Source organism: Trachurus trachurus (assembly GCF_905171665.1).
Source record: "Trachurus trachurus genome assembly, chromosome: 8".
Lineage (NCBI taxonomy): Eukaryota > Metazoa > Chordata > Actinopteri > Carangiformes > Carangidae > Trachurus > Trachurus trachurus.
Window position 1 is genome coordinate 20,981,646 of NC_139905.1, and position 13,755 is coordinate 20,995,400.

The following is a 13,755-nucleotide window of genomic DNA, read 5'->3' on the forward strand; positions in this document are numbered from 1 at the left end:
GTGATCTTTTTCTCTCGCCACACACACACAAACACACACACACAAACAAACGCACAGTGGTTACAGCTCAAAGGAATGCACCATATTTAAGGCGGAAAACCCAATTGGTCAGTTTAGAGTCAGTGGGAACCTTCAGACAGACATGGATTGATATAACACAGAACAGCGGTGGTGCCGGGGAGATTTATGACCTGTTTGTTTCTTCATGTGTAGCTCACACTTACCGAGTCACTTTGCAACGCATGGGACGGCTGTGGCTCAGCTGGTAGAGTGTTGTCCATTAGGATTGGTGCTTTCAAGTGTCCTTGAGCAAGATGCAGAACCTCAGAGGTGCTTTGTTCTGCTCTGTTAAAAATGCCAGATGAGTGCAGCCCATATGTGAGACAACCTCGCTTTTGTCAGTTTTTAGGTTCTGTCCGAGCTCGATCACTCACTCCGTCACTCTGTCACTTATTAAAGAGTTCTAGGTAGAGGCGATGTAGTGAGAGTTCACAAATTAGAAAACACGTTGGCACTGTACTCCAGTGGTCCCCAACCACCGGGCCGCGGACCGGTACCGGTCCGTGGATCATTTGGTACCGGGCCGCAGAAAGATTAAATTAAAATGAAAAAAAAACAAAAAACGTTTGTTTCGTCTATTTCACACTTCCGGTCGTTTTATTTTGAAAATGTTGCCACTTCCGTTTGTGCATCGTTCCAGCGCTGCGCAATTGACAGGCAATTGACAGGCAGGCACAAACGTAAAAGAGTGAAAAACACACGGAGCATCACCCCCGGATGACTGACATTATTATTGTGATACTATATTATGGTGAGTTGTAACAAAGAACGTAAACGTAAGAGAAAACTAAGCTATGTGAACATGTAGTCCTGTTTATACAGTAGGCCTACATGCAATGTAAACAGGAGAACGTACGCTACCCCCCCCCCCCCCCCCCCCCGAAGAGAACGCCCCCCCCCCCCCCCCCCCGGTCCGCGGTAAAATTTTCCACCGGTGACCGGTCCGCAGAGATAAAAAGGTTGGGGACCGCTGCTGTACTCCATTGCACAGTAGACCATTTTCTGGACATTTTATTTTTGCTTATTGTGGTCTATATTGTTTGGTTAGTGACCAACAGTTGTACACTGTTAGCATGATGCATTGTGGGTCCATGAGTATAAAGCATGATAATTCCCAGACAGCACTACAAACCCCCCCCACCCCCACCCCGCGATAGAAAGAGATCATAATCTCCCGTGTAACCGGGTACACGTCGGTTAGTTACACGTGTAGAAAAAATTGTAAACGTTGACACCCCTAGTCCCGACCATAAACGGCGATTCGGCGGCGTTATTCTCATGACTCGCCGCAAAACCGAAAGTAAGGAAACGCCCAGCATTTCTGCCACCACTAATAATAACAAAATAACGATAGAGACAAAATGATATATTTATCGAAAATGGACCTATTAAGAAGTGTGGGTAACGTAGATTCATCCACATTAATATGAGACTTTTTTTTATTGTTGCAGAATTTTTCGTTCTGCCAATGGAGAAACTCCTCGTTGTCCCTTTAAGCTTAAGTTTCTAAAGCTAACCTGCTCTACAGTATATGGGGTTTTGACCCTGTTTAGTCCTGAGACACATACTGTTTACTTCTGTCTCAAAACATTATGTCCTATGTAGACAAAAGTGTACACTAGGACCAGTGCAATTCTGAAACTGGATCACAGACGTTTTCAACCACTTAGGCTATGGAGATAACCACAATGCACTTAGCTAGCCAATAAAATATGCTAACAGCAGTTGTTATTTAAGTTGCTAAGTGAAATGTCAGCAGCTAGAAATGAGAGCCCTGCTTTTTTTCGACCTACGTATAAAATAAAAAATCTTTTCCGAAATTATTATCAAAGTGGTAAATCTGCCATCGTCATCTTAGCATACCGCATGAGGAAGGAAAACTTGACAGGCATAGCAACGGTAACCAAGGGAGGCCAGGTGAAGCTTAGATGAACGTAAATTGACCTACGAGTTCATATTTACTGTGGCATGTTTTCCTGCTTCAGCAGGTTTGCACTAGTTTTTCATCATGCATAGTATGCACTGCATACTATAATTCGATAGCAAGAAATTCTTGAGTACAGCATCCAGAGTTCTGACGTGCCCGTGCATCAGCTACATTTTATGCAGACACCACACAATAACAGAGCAACAGAGATGACCGGCACACATATTCCTCAAGAAAGGCAACATGTCAAAGCTCAAGGCAAAATCATACTGTCAGATTACAGAGTCCAAGCCATCTGTTTTCAAAGAGGCAGCGCTATGATTGGTCAGCTGCATGGGAAGGTGATTATCATTGGATGATGCGTAGCTCCAGTGACCCAGCACAGTCGACCTCACAGGCCCTATAGGTCAGGACTGTGTGTGTGTGTGTGTGTGTGTGTGTGTGTGTGTGTGTGTGTGTGTGTGTGTGTGTGTGTGTGTGTGTGTGTGTGTGTGTGTGTGTGTGTGTGTGTGTGTGTGTGTGTGTGTGTGTGTGTGTGTGTGTGCAAGATCAGTATCAGCAGGTTGTTCTCCTGCGAACGCCGTATTCAGATTAGATCACACCACTGGAGAGTAATCCTGCTTTGATGAACATATGTTTTAATCCTACCGCTATCCATATGACACACACGTGTCAGGCAAACACGTCGTTCAATGTATGTGCCAAAACAAGGAGAGGAAAAGAAAAGAAAAAAAAAGATTAAGGCTTTGTCTCTAAAAGATGGAGAAAGAGAGGGAGAGAGAAGCTTGAGGTGCCACAGGGAGAGCGAGAGGTGGGAGGATTAACCATGAGAAGCTGATAGGACAAGGACCTTTTGGCCTCACGCTCTCTCTCTCCCTTTCCCTCGCTCGCTCACACACAGAGACACACTTACAAACCAGGAAATGGATTAGTGAGTGGGGTTGTTTGGAGGCAGATCGGATGAAATGGTGATTCTTGTGTCCTGTGTGTGTGTGTGTGTGTGTGTGTGTGTCTCACACAGTCTCATTAGTGAGAGCAGTCAGCCAGCTCTGTGGAGGCAATGCCGCCACAGAGCTTGTTAGGAGTCTTCGCCTCTAACCTCATGATCCTTGGAGTACACAAACGCACGTACACACGTCACCCCTCATGTACACACACAAACACACACAGAACGCACACATTCGGTACATTGGAACAGGGGCGTAAGATTTCACACTCACATCTATTAAACCATATTTACTGGGTTTTAGGCCCTCCACGTGTGTGTGTGGGAGTGTGTGTGTGTTTCTTTGTGAACAGATAGGGGGGATGATGAAACTAAGCTGAAAGTCCTGTGAGAGAGTGAAGCAACTGAGGCACAAAGATGTTGAGATGGAGCATTTCCTGTTAGAGCACTATAGCCTCCAACTTCTAGTTCTGTATATAAAGTTTTTAATTTTTGATGGATGATAATTGATCTTGAGTTGTTTTTAAGCAAAATGTCGAAAATATCTCTTCTAGTTTCTAAAGTGTAAACATTTGCTGCCTTTCATCATATTCTACAGTTATACAATGCGTTTCTTTGGCTCATGAACTGTCGGTCAGACAAAAGATTTTTAAAGACATTGTTTTTCGAGTGTTGGAAATGTGGATTGGCTCTTTCAATATAAATCTGAAAGTGTTGGCTGAAAGGTGAACTATTTCTGGGATTTAAGCTCCTGTACGTGACATTTTGGTTTTCTGCTTTTTTGAAATTGTTGCTCCTATACTACCAGTTATATTGAGAAATGGCCTCTCGATCGATGACTCGTCACCTGTAGGTCATAGCGTGACCCAAAACAGACACTAAATTGCACTAAATTGTAAAAGCTACGGCCATCAGAAGCAGATTTAGCCAGTAAACATGGTCAGTGGGTGGTTGGTGGTTGGCGAGAAAACTCTGTAGACTGAAATAACCGTCTGTGCATTAGCATGGTAAGTTAACTCGGGGTCCTCATTCTGTATATGCATGCACCATATATCACGAAGCAGTACTGTATATGGCAGCAGCAACTGGATTGTCTAGCGAGCGTATTCTTCATAGTTCAGGTGGATGGTACGATTTGAGTGGTTAACGTAAACCAGCTAATTCTTCTCTCTGTGATTCTGAGACATGAGGCTGGAGACAGACAAATACCCACACATGCTCGCTGGTGGCTGTGACTGGTCCAGATGGTATGAAGGCAGAGGGTATTAGTGGATAATGTGGACAAGAAGGGGTGGGGACAGGCCCACAGCGGGGGCGAGAGGGTTAAATCTCTCTGATTGGAATGCACAGCTGCAACATCGCACACACACACACACACACACACACACACACACACACACACATATGCACACGTATGTCGTTACACAGCTGAGTATGCCAGGACTGTGCAGAAATTTCTGGAAGTGTAGTGACTTGAGACTTCACAGCTCTTTGTGACTCAGCAGTGGAAGTGTCCGTCTTCCTGATTGTCTGTCTGTCTGCTCATCTTTTTTTTTCTTTCTTTACTATTCCTCTTTCTTCTCCACCTCATTCTCTGTCTGTGTTTCTCTGTCTCACCTGTATCAGGGCATCTTTGCTCGGCTCACACTCCGTCTCTTATTTACAGTCTTTATGTGCGTCTCTCTACAGGCGCTCATAATGTGACAGACAGTTTAGACTCATCTGACAGCTGTTTCAGACGCACTCACTGAGGTGGAAAGTCGAGCAGAAACACAGCGATGGATTTAAAAGGCAGATGGCTTCATGATAGTCAGTGAAGTATGGAGGAGGAGGGTGAAACCACCTAAAGCTAAAGTACCTGCACATCTTGTCTTGTTACCAAAAGGCCGAGTTCAAAGATGGGTGTGGTTCGACATGTGACAATTGAGTTTACATGATGTTCTGCTGAGCACTAATGGGTTGGAACGTCAACATGTTGAAGACAGTAGCAGCTGGTGTCATCCCATGATGCTAACAAGAGCTCTAGTTTATAAGTGTTAACTACTGTCTTTGGAGTGACATAGAGAAAGAGTTCTTCAAATGTTTTGTCACACACAAGACTCTGCCTCCACAAAGTAGTGTTGTTGGGTGGAATATTTTCATGTGGGTAGGTGAGCAAAAAAATGACATGTCAACAACAGTATGACGTAGCTTTTGAGAATGAAACAGATAAACATGATTTGATCATTAGTGTCCAAAAGGTGAATTCTGCCTATATTATACACTAGTGAGTCAAACTACATTTTCACGTACAGTGACATGAGGTTAACACAATCACTTCTAGATTAATAAACTATGTAACTGAACTGCCCTAAATGCACTCACTTATGCAATGAAAACAGTCATCTTGAGTCAAAAGTGTCCCATGACTTAACACGAAAGAACAAAACAATCATCAAACAATGTTCATGAAAGAAGTAAACTATACCTTCCTTTTAGTAACTGCATTGTACTGTCACTGTACTGTGATATTTCCCAATTATGAAATCTTGTTAATTTTGAAGTTGGTACCGTAATGCTTTTGAAATGAAAGCTGATGGAATTTAAATAAATGGGTATTCAGGAAATTAACTGTTCCCTGAACTCCCCTGACTCCCAGTTTAATTATTTTACCATCAAACGTGACTAAGACCTAATCCTGATGTCATCAGCAGTAGAGGAAGCCTCAAGAGTCATGGTTTTTAAATTTGGATCTGGATTCATTAAAACTGAATCTGAAGACAGGCCATTTAAATGTGACTCTGTTAATCACTTAGCAAGTAGTACCGGTACTTAGTAACAAAGTAGTATGGAAGAAAGAGAGAGTAAATCTAAAAAGTTCTTGAATTTATTATTTGTTAAAGGAGACATATCATGCCCCCTTTCCACAAATTAAAATAGTTCCCAGGTGACATGCTTGCAAGGATCAAACATCACAGCTCTCTTTTCTCTCAAAACAGTGCTGTTCAGAACGGCCAGTTTCAGTGCCTGTCTCTTTAAATGCAAATGAACCACTCCTTGCCCCGCCCCACCCCTTCTACCGGTCCCAGGTAGGGGTGGGGTTATGCAAATTCGAATCCTAGTTACATCACTGGAAGACAACTGAGGGAACAGCTCGTAAAACCATGTGGATTTCAACCTATGAAGCCTGCACATTACAGATTTTCCTGTCAATTCTCACATTTTGGGGGCCGAAAGGCAAGACAAACACCCAAATATATATGTTAAAGAGCCTTCAAAAAGTGATATTTCCATAATATGTCCCCTTTAAATGTTTTTTTTTGTCAGTTCTTTTCATCAAAAACAAACAAACGCAAGAAAAAAAGCACACTGCCCATTTGTTTTTGTTTCCAAACAAACAAATAAACGAAATCCAAAGCTTTTTATCATCTCACTTTTATGTCCTCATGGCTTTTACTTTGACGGGTTCCCGTCTCTCCCTGTCTGTCCACCGTTCTACAGTTTGTTCCTGAGAAATGAAAAAAAAAAAGAATTTGCACAAATTTGATTGTAGAATTTGAATAGATGCATAGGTGATGGGCTCAATGTGAGGCACACCCAGCTTTGGTATTAGCAGGGTGGTTGTTTACTACTGTATGTGACTGTTCATGTAGCCCACTATATGTGTTAATAACAGCTGTCAGCCGCTGTCGTAGAACAGCAGATTACAATCCAGATGTTACTGTCATTAGTGCTGCTATGACACCATCCTCTCTCACTTTCCCTGTGTCTGTGTGTTGGTTGCCCTTTCTCCCTCTTCGCCCCTCTGTCCCTCCATCCCTCCTTCTCTTTGTATACCTTTATCCCTCTCTATTCACTTCCGCTCTCATTTTGGTCTCAGCCTCTCTGTCTCTCTCTGAGCTGGTTTGAAGTCTACCAGTAGGGGTGTATGTGTGGGTGAGAACGCCCTGGAAACCTGCAGGTCTTTGTATTGAAAATGAGTGTTATATTTTTCAAGAGGCCAGCGGGCGGTCGACTCCTGCATGTGTATACTCTTTTTATTTTCAACAGATGAAAGCGGACAGGGTGCAGACACAACAGACTCGCACTATAGAAGATGCATCAGCCAGGAATCACATCCACATGTAGAAGAAGACTTATGTCAGATTCACTGCTACTCAAATACTCAGACACAGATAAGATCATCGGGAATTTTATGTTCCAAAAAACAACCTAAATAATTTATTGATGGAGAGAGCCGGTCTGCCAGGATTGCATAAGAGAGACTAATTTTATTTCTGTCTTAATTATTTATCTATTTAAGAGTTATAAAACAGATAAACATAATGTTTAAAGAGTGACTATCTTAAGATCATTTGGGGCCATCATATTAGTTGGTTAGGCTTTAAGATAAAAATAAAAAAATATCTCAATAAAAAATCTATACAGATATATGTAGCTAGTAGTTTCATACTAACAGTGATCAGTCATAGGCCGAGGCTTGCATCATACAACACATCAAATACAATCTCAATTCCTCTGGTTGTGCTGCAGAACTCTACACTGTACTTGCTTTGGCTGCTGCCATCAAATTCATGAAGCTGTGCATGTGCATGCTTCTGATTTATATATTTTAATCACTGTGAACTCTGGTGGAAGTGCACAAACCTGATTTCCACTCTAGGGAGTTAGCTATGGCTGAAGACATGTCCTTAATCAACCAGTTCATCAGTTCATCAATCGATCAATCACGTTATCTGTCACATTTGTAAAAATCTGTCGGAAGAGAAGGATCATTTTACCAAATCAGAAGTATTCTCTTGCAACCGTCCCTCTGGATTCACACCTGTCAGAGCTGGACGTGCAGGATGTCGCCTCTTTGTGATGAATCACTGAGTTTAACTTCAGTTCAATTTCATTTGCTGCAATAAAGCCACAATACATCGGCCACAAAATCAGCTGCATCCTGTAAGCCGTTAGACAGACCATCCCTCTGTGGGTTTTAATGATGAGGTGAGTGGGATCTAATGCAGTGCAGCCACAGAACTTTTTTTGGAGTGAAATCAGTTCATTTCACAAAGGCAGCGTAAACCCGGAACAAATCGTTTTTCTTTGGGATCAGCTTCAGTCAACTGATATGAATGTGTGCATTGTTCAGCAGCAAATTAAGGGAAACAAGAGTAGCAAGAGTCTAAAATATAGCTGTGCTGTACCATTTTATTGTTTGCATCTACTCCTCTGTATAAATAGAGCATCACAGGTAGTAATTACATCATCAACATAAGCAGAACCAAACACACATCAAGAATAACACATTAACACACAAGTGAATGCAGATGAGCCAACAGATGATGTGTGTGCGCACACAGGCTGATTACAGATGAGAGCAGATCTAATGCTCTTTTATGCATCACACACACACACACACACGCGCAGTCACTCACAGGTGTCTTTCACATGTCAACATGTACAACAGAGCTTCATGGCTGAGTGGACTATGGCATGACAGATTTTGTTCTAAAGCTGTCTGTGATACAGCACCATACTGTGTGTGTGAGAGAGTGAGAGAGTGATTATGTAATTGTTTCCTGTAGTGTTTATGAATGTACAGATATTTCTTTCTCCCCCATTACCTAAATAGAATGATTACTTTGGCATGCAGCAGAAGGGATGAGAGATGAAAGAAAAAATAAAGGAAAAACAGCCCAAATTTCTTTCTTTTTCTTTCTTTCTTTCTTTCTTTCTTTCTTTCTTTCTTTCTTTCTTTCTTTCTTTCTTTCTTTCTTTCTTTCTTTCTTTCTTTCTTTCTTTCTTTCTTTCTTTCTTTCTTTCTTTCTTTCTTTCTTTCTTTCTTTCTTTCTTTCTTTCTTTCTTTCGTTCTCTCTTTGTAACTCTGTCAGTTTCTCTTTTGCATTCTTACAGTATGTATCTCAATGTAATTTTCTTAGCTGCATTTCAATAATACATCAAGAATATGTATATTTCAGTGGCTTTGTGCAATACACTCGAGACACACACTCATGTCTGCACATGTACAGTATGGAGTTGCTGGGGAAAGCCCTCAGAAAGAAGTGCAGTGTGAGTGTCTCCCCCCCTCCTCACATACGTCACCAGGCCTGATGAGAAGGCTCCGGTCCCCAGAGACAAGGGGAGGCAGAGCAGCAGGGATAGGGGAGGAATGGATGAGGATAAAATGGATCACGATGCACTGAACTAAGAAAGATCAGAGGACGAGGAGAGACAGAGCGGAGAGAAACACAGATGATGCTGATGCCTTCATGAACTATTCCTGGACTTTGTTGTTGTCATTCATCACATCGGAGACATGTTTGATGTCTTTATTGTGTTCCTGCCCTGCACCTCTCTGGAGATCACCTGTCAATCAAACAGTGAGGGCAGGACTTAGACATGGTTTTCTCTGCAGTTTCTGTCAGAGAGGTTTTTCTTGGTACTATGGTTTCCCTGGTGTATTCTGTCATCTCCATTGCTCTTGCTGCTTATACTTCCCTTTTGTACCATTATGTAATGTAATTTAGTCATATTAATGGTATTGCGACCAAACACGATACCCCTTATATCATAATGCACAGGAGGATTTGCTCCACTAAATGATGTAGTGTGCTATATATAAAAGAAAAGGAAGAAAGGCTGATTTGATTTAGCTCTCATCCTGTAAAATTTCATCTGTCAATGTCTGTGTCTCTTTTAAGATTTCTATGTAATTTGAAATGAAACCCTGTCACTTTGTGCATGTGCAGTGACTGTCCTCTCTCTGTTAATGTACTTCAGAAATCCCACTTAGCGGGATCGAGCGCTGGTCGCTGATGAGAAGGAGATGAGGAAAGCAGGAAGACGAGGCTGGATGATGAAAGCGTGGGAGTAAGAGTGGAGGGGAGGATGGGTTATGATGGGATGGGGGGATGGGGAAGTGGTCGGGACAGCCGGGGAATGGAAGGGAGGGAGTGCCGGCTGACGGAGGAGTATCGATTATCTGTGGGAAGCACGAGCATTCCTATTGATATCGACTGGTGGCAATATGTACTGCCCGAATGAATTAAATACAGTGTGTGAAGAGATATGGTGTTTTTATTCCCTCAAGATATAGCACAGTCTGTTATTTTCTGACAAAGTGTGTGTTGTTTATATAAGTGTTTTCAAAGCAGCAGCAAAGTTGCAAGCTCAGGCGCAACTCTCCGGTGCAACAGAGGAGAGAAGCGAGCCGACAAAATCGGATACTGTTCTTCTCTGAGGCAGAACATGCTGCTGAGGGCTGGTGGGGAAGATCATTTGGTAAGAGGTGCCTTGGGCAAATTCAAACCAGGCTTTCAGGCTTTTTGCTCACACAGCTGAGAGAGTAAAGTGAAACTGGAGCCAACGTTGGCAAGAGGGGGGAAGAAAAAAAAAAAAAACCTCATGGGAGCCATTCCTGGGCCAAGCCTACTGTAATGAGGATGTGAGCTCCAACTCTGGCAGACGGGGGAGAGACAGACAGGTGTCAGAGGGGTGTGTGCTGCGGAGCTCGGTCTGTCAGCACGCTGGCCGCTTTTGCTCACAGCTGAGAATGATTTGACACACACACACAAAAACACACAAGGGTTTTTAGGAGCAGTAAGTCTTTATGATGGATTTTACTTTGGATAATGTCTGTCCTGTTTTACAGGAAAGAGGGATTCGGCCAAGAACTGTTGCTCCTTTAGAAGCTGTGAACAACCCAGGGATGTGTGACTGACTTAATCCACTGTATCATTTAATATTATTAAAGTTCACCATATTTTTGATTAAATCCCAGGCGCGTCTCTGCTGTCCATTCACTTCCCCTGCTTCAAACAAGTCTGTAATTGGCTTTCGGCAACGTGGCGCCGCTGCAAAGGGTCTTGAAGGAGAACATCAACGTTTTGGCCCAGGCCGACGATTATTATGATCAGCTTTGGCCTTGTGCAGCGAGAAGGTTGGCGGCTGCCTCACATCCTCGTGCCCAGCATTGACTCAGTCAGTTTGTTCCAGCGTGGCTGATGCTTCAGAGTGATCTGTGAACTGCACCACATAGCTGTAAGGCAGCGCTGTTCAAAGAGGGCTGAAATCCTGGCAGCGTGATTACAACACATCTTATTGTAACATGTTCAACTGATCAAAGAGCTGAGCTGCTAGAAGTTTGGCTAACTAAACTTGAAATATTTTCTTAGCCAGCTCGGGGATGACTGCTGCTCTGGTGATGCGGGCTTTTATGGATTTAGGGTTTTGATCCACTTGGCAAGGTGATGGAGACACTGACTACTGGCATTTCAAATTAGGAGAATTAGGGAGTATGGATTGGTGGCATGAAGTTATTTATATCTGGTCTGACTCAGCTGACATTTTGCCTTTGTTTTTAGCTGGGAGAAGCAAATAGTATAAATCCTTGTTTATAGTTTGCAGCAGGACACGGCCATAAAAACTCAAGTGCTGCTTCGTCGGCGGTGCAGACGTTTCTAATCTCCAGGTGAATGAGTTTAGTACGAAACTTAGTACGAATTTATTCTTAATTTACATCGCACTCACATTTATCTTATCATTTATTTTTCATTGCTGTATTATAAAAAAAACCTAAATCACATTTTTGGGTCAATATCATTGTTACGGGACTTGGGGAGCAGGTCTGTGTTGTGTTGTCAGGTTAATAAATCCCTACAGTTATATATATAAACAGAGATAGACAACAAGAGAATAAATGCTCCAAATCCTCGTGTGGTACAGTCGTGAGAGTGGGAACAACAGGATCATGAGGAATATGTAGATTATATCCTTTTGTATGCATAAACACACAGATTAAAGGATTACATCAGGTTGTTGGGAGATTGGCCTCCCGGTCTCTACTTGTCTATTATGAGATATGAGCACACACACAACACACAGCCCAACAGATCCCTCCATGACCATAGATGCTAATTATTTCTGCATAATTTTGCAGCAGCGGTGGGTGTGTAGAATTATGTTTTCACTACAGGATATTTAAAATGATCTAACTGGTGTCATGGTGTTATATTAAAAAAACAAACAAACAAAAAAAACGTATATATTAAGAGTAAAAATGGAACTCAAGCCAGTGCTTTCAGGACTAATTCAGATGAGTAACCTTGTAGGCTTATTTCTCACAGTTTCTGCATTGATGTTTAGCTGTAGTCTTCCACTGGCCTCCCCCTCCCCCCTCACCGCCCCTTGATGTCCAATGGGAGCCAAACGCAGCACTGGTAGTGAAAACAGTTTTATTGGTTTCTCTGTGTCAGTGTGCTGTGCCAGAGTGAGCGATCCACCAGGAACACATGGAGGACTTCTCAGTCTCTGGCTGCATCTGAAACCCCTCACTACTGCTGCCTGTCCACTATAGGGAGTTTGCCATTTTGTTATACTGTCTGAACGTATAGTGAGAATTATTGCTCCCTATATCGTGGACTCGTAGTATCACACATTCCATTACGAAACATACCGTACAACCAATGGCCACTAACCAAGCAATATACCACCATGCATCTCCAAAAGTGTATTTTTCATTTTTCCTATGAGTTCAGTATCCAGTCTTCTACACTGAGCTTCCAGCATAGTGGTAGGGAGGAGTGAGTGAGTGAGTGATTTCAGACATAACCTTTGTTATGCACTCAAGCATTCCCACTAACTCTGCGTGTCTGAATGACATTCAGCTTGTCATTTATCTGTGACGATGTTTGACTGGTCAGATTTTCAACCAATTAGCTGTCAAATCAAAATAAAACCAAAGGGATTCAATTCCAGAGGGAAGCTTTGACTCCTTATCATACCCGCCATCCTGATGTCAATAACTGTCATGTCTCCGGCAGGTTCCTCCTCTGGTGTTCATCAGACTGGGCCCTGGCTGTGGAGCTGCTAAACTCCACCATGGTATGAACCTCCATCTCTTTCACTCTGTGATTTCCTCTCTCTCTCTCTCTCTCTCTCTCTCTCTCTCTCTCTCTCTCTCTCTCTCTCTCTCTCTCTCTCTCTCTCTCTCTCTCTCTCTCTCTCTCTCTCTCTCTCTCTCTCTCCCCCTCCCCTCCTCCATTTCCTCCTCTCCCTTTATCACACTAAAACACTCTTCATTAAATATAAAGTATGCATTTGTGATCGATCGCACAGGCAGCATGGGAGTTTAAATTGATTGTCAAATCAAATTGCCTATAAAGACATTGACGCGGCACAGAAAGAACAGTCGCCCGATTGAACACAAGCACTGAACCCTGACAAATAAACCATACAAAATGTGAAAGATAATGTTGAATATGATTGCATGAATAAACAAGCGATTTTAAAAAGCCAAATTTTCAGTTTCCCAATTCTCAGGCTTTAATTTCACGTCATGCAGGAGAAACAAAAAGATATTTTCCTTTCAGATACTGGGTGCATTTTACAAGGTAAGGTGTAAAAATAAATATTTGTGGCAGTGTAGTTGTGTTTGCAGCTTCAAAACAATCAAATTGTGCAGTTTAACACACCCCTCCTCTTTTAATGTAGATAGTAGATGAGATGTTCTTTCATCAAGATAAAAGGCTCACTGGCTTTTGCAGAAAATAATTCTGTATCCAGGCTATCCATCGCCTATACCACGTATCTGTGCAGAGCCAATCAGCTGACAGGTCGCCAGTCCATCGCAGGGCCACATACAGAGTAGAACGATGCATGCAGACATTCAGATTTATGCACTACAGGCAATTTAGAGTCGCCAATCAAGCTAGCGTGCATGTTTTTGGACTGGGGGAGGAAGCTGAGTACCCGGAGAGAACCCACTCAGACACAGGGAGAAGATGCAAACGCCACCGAAAGGACCCAGGACTGGGAATCAAACCCCGGTGCCTTCTGGCTGGGAGGCAGGAGTGCT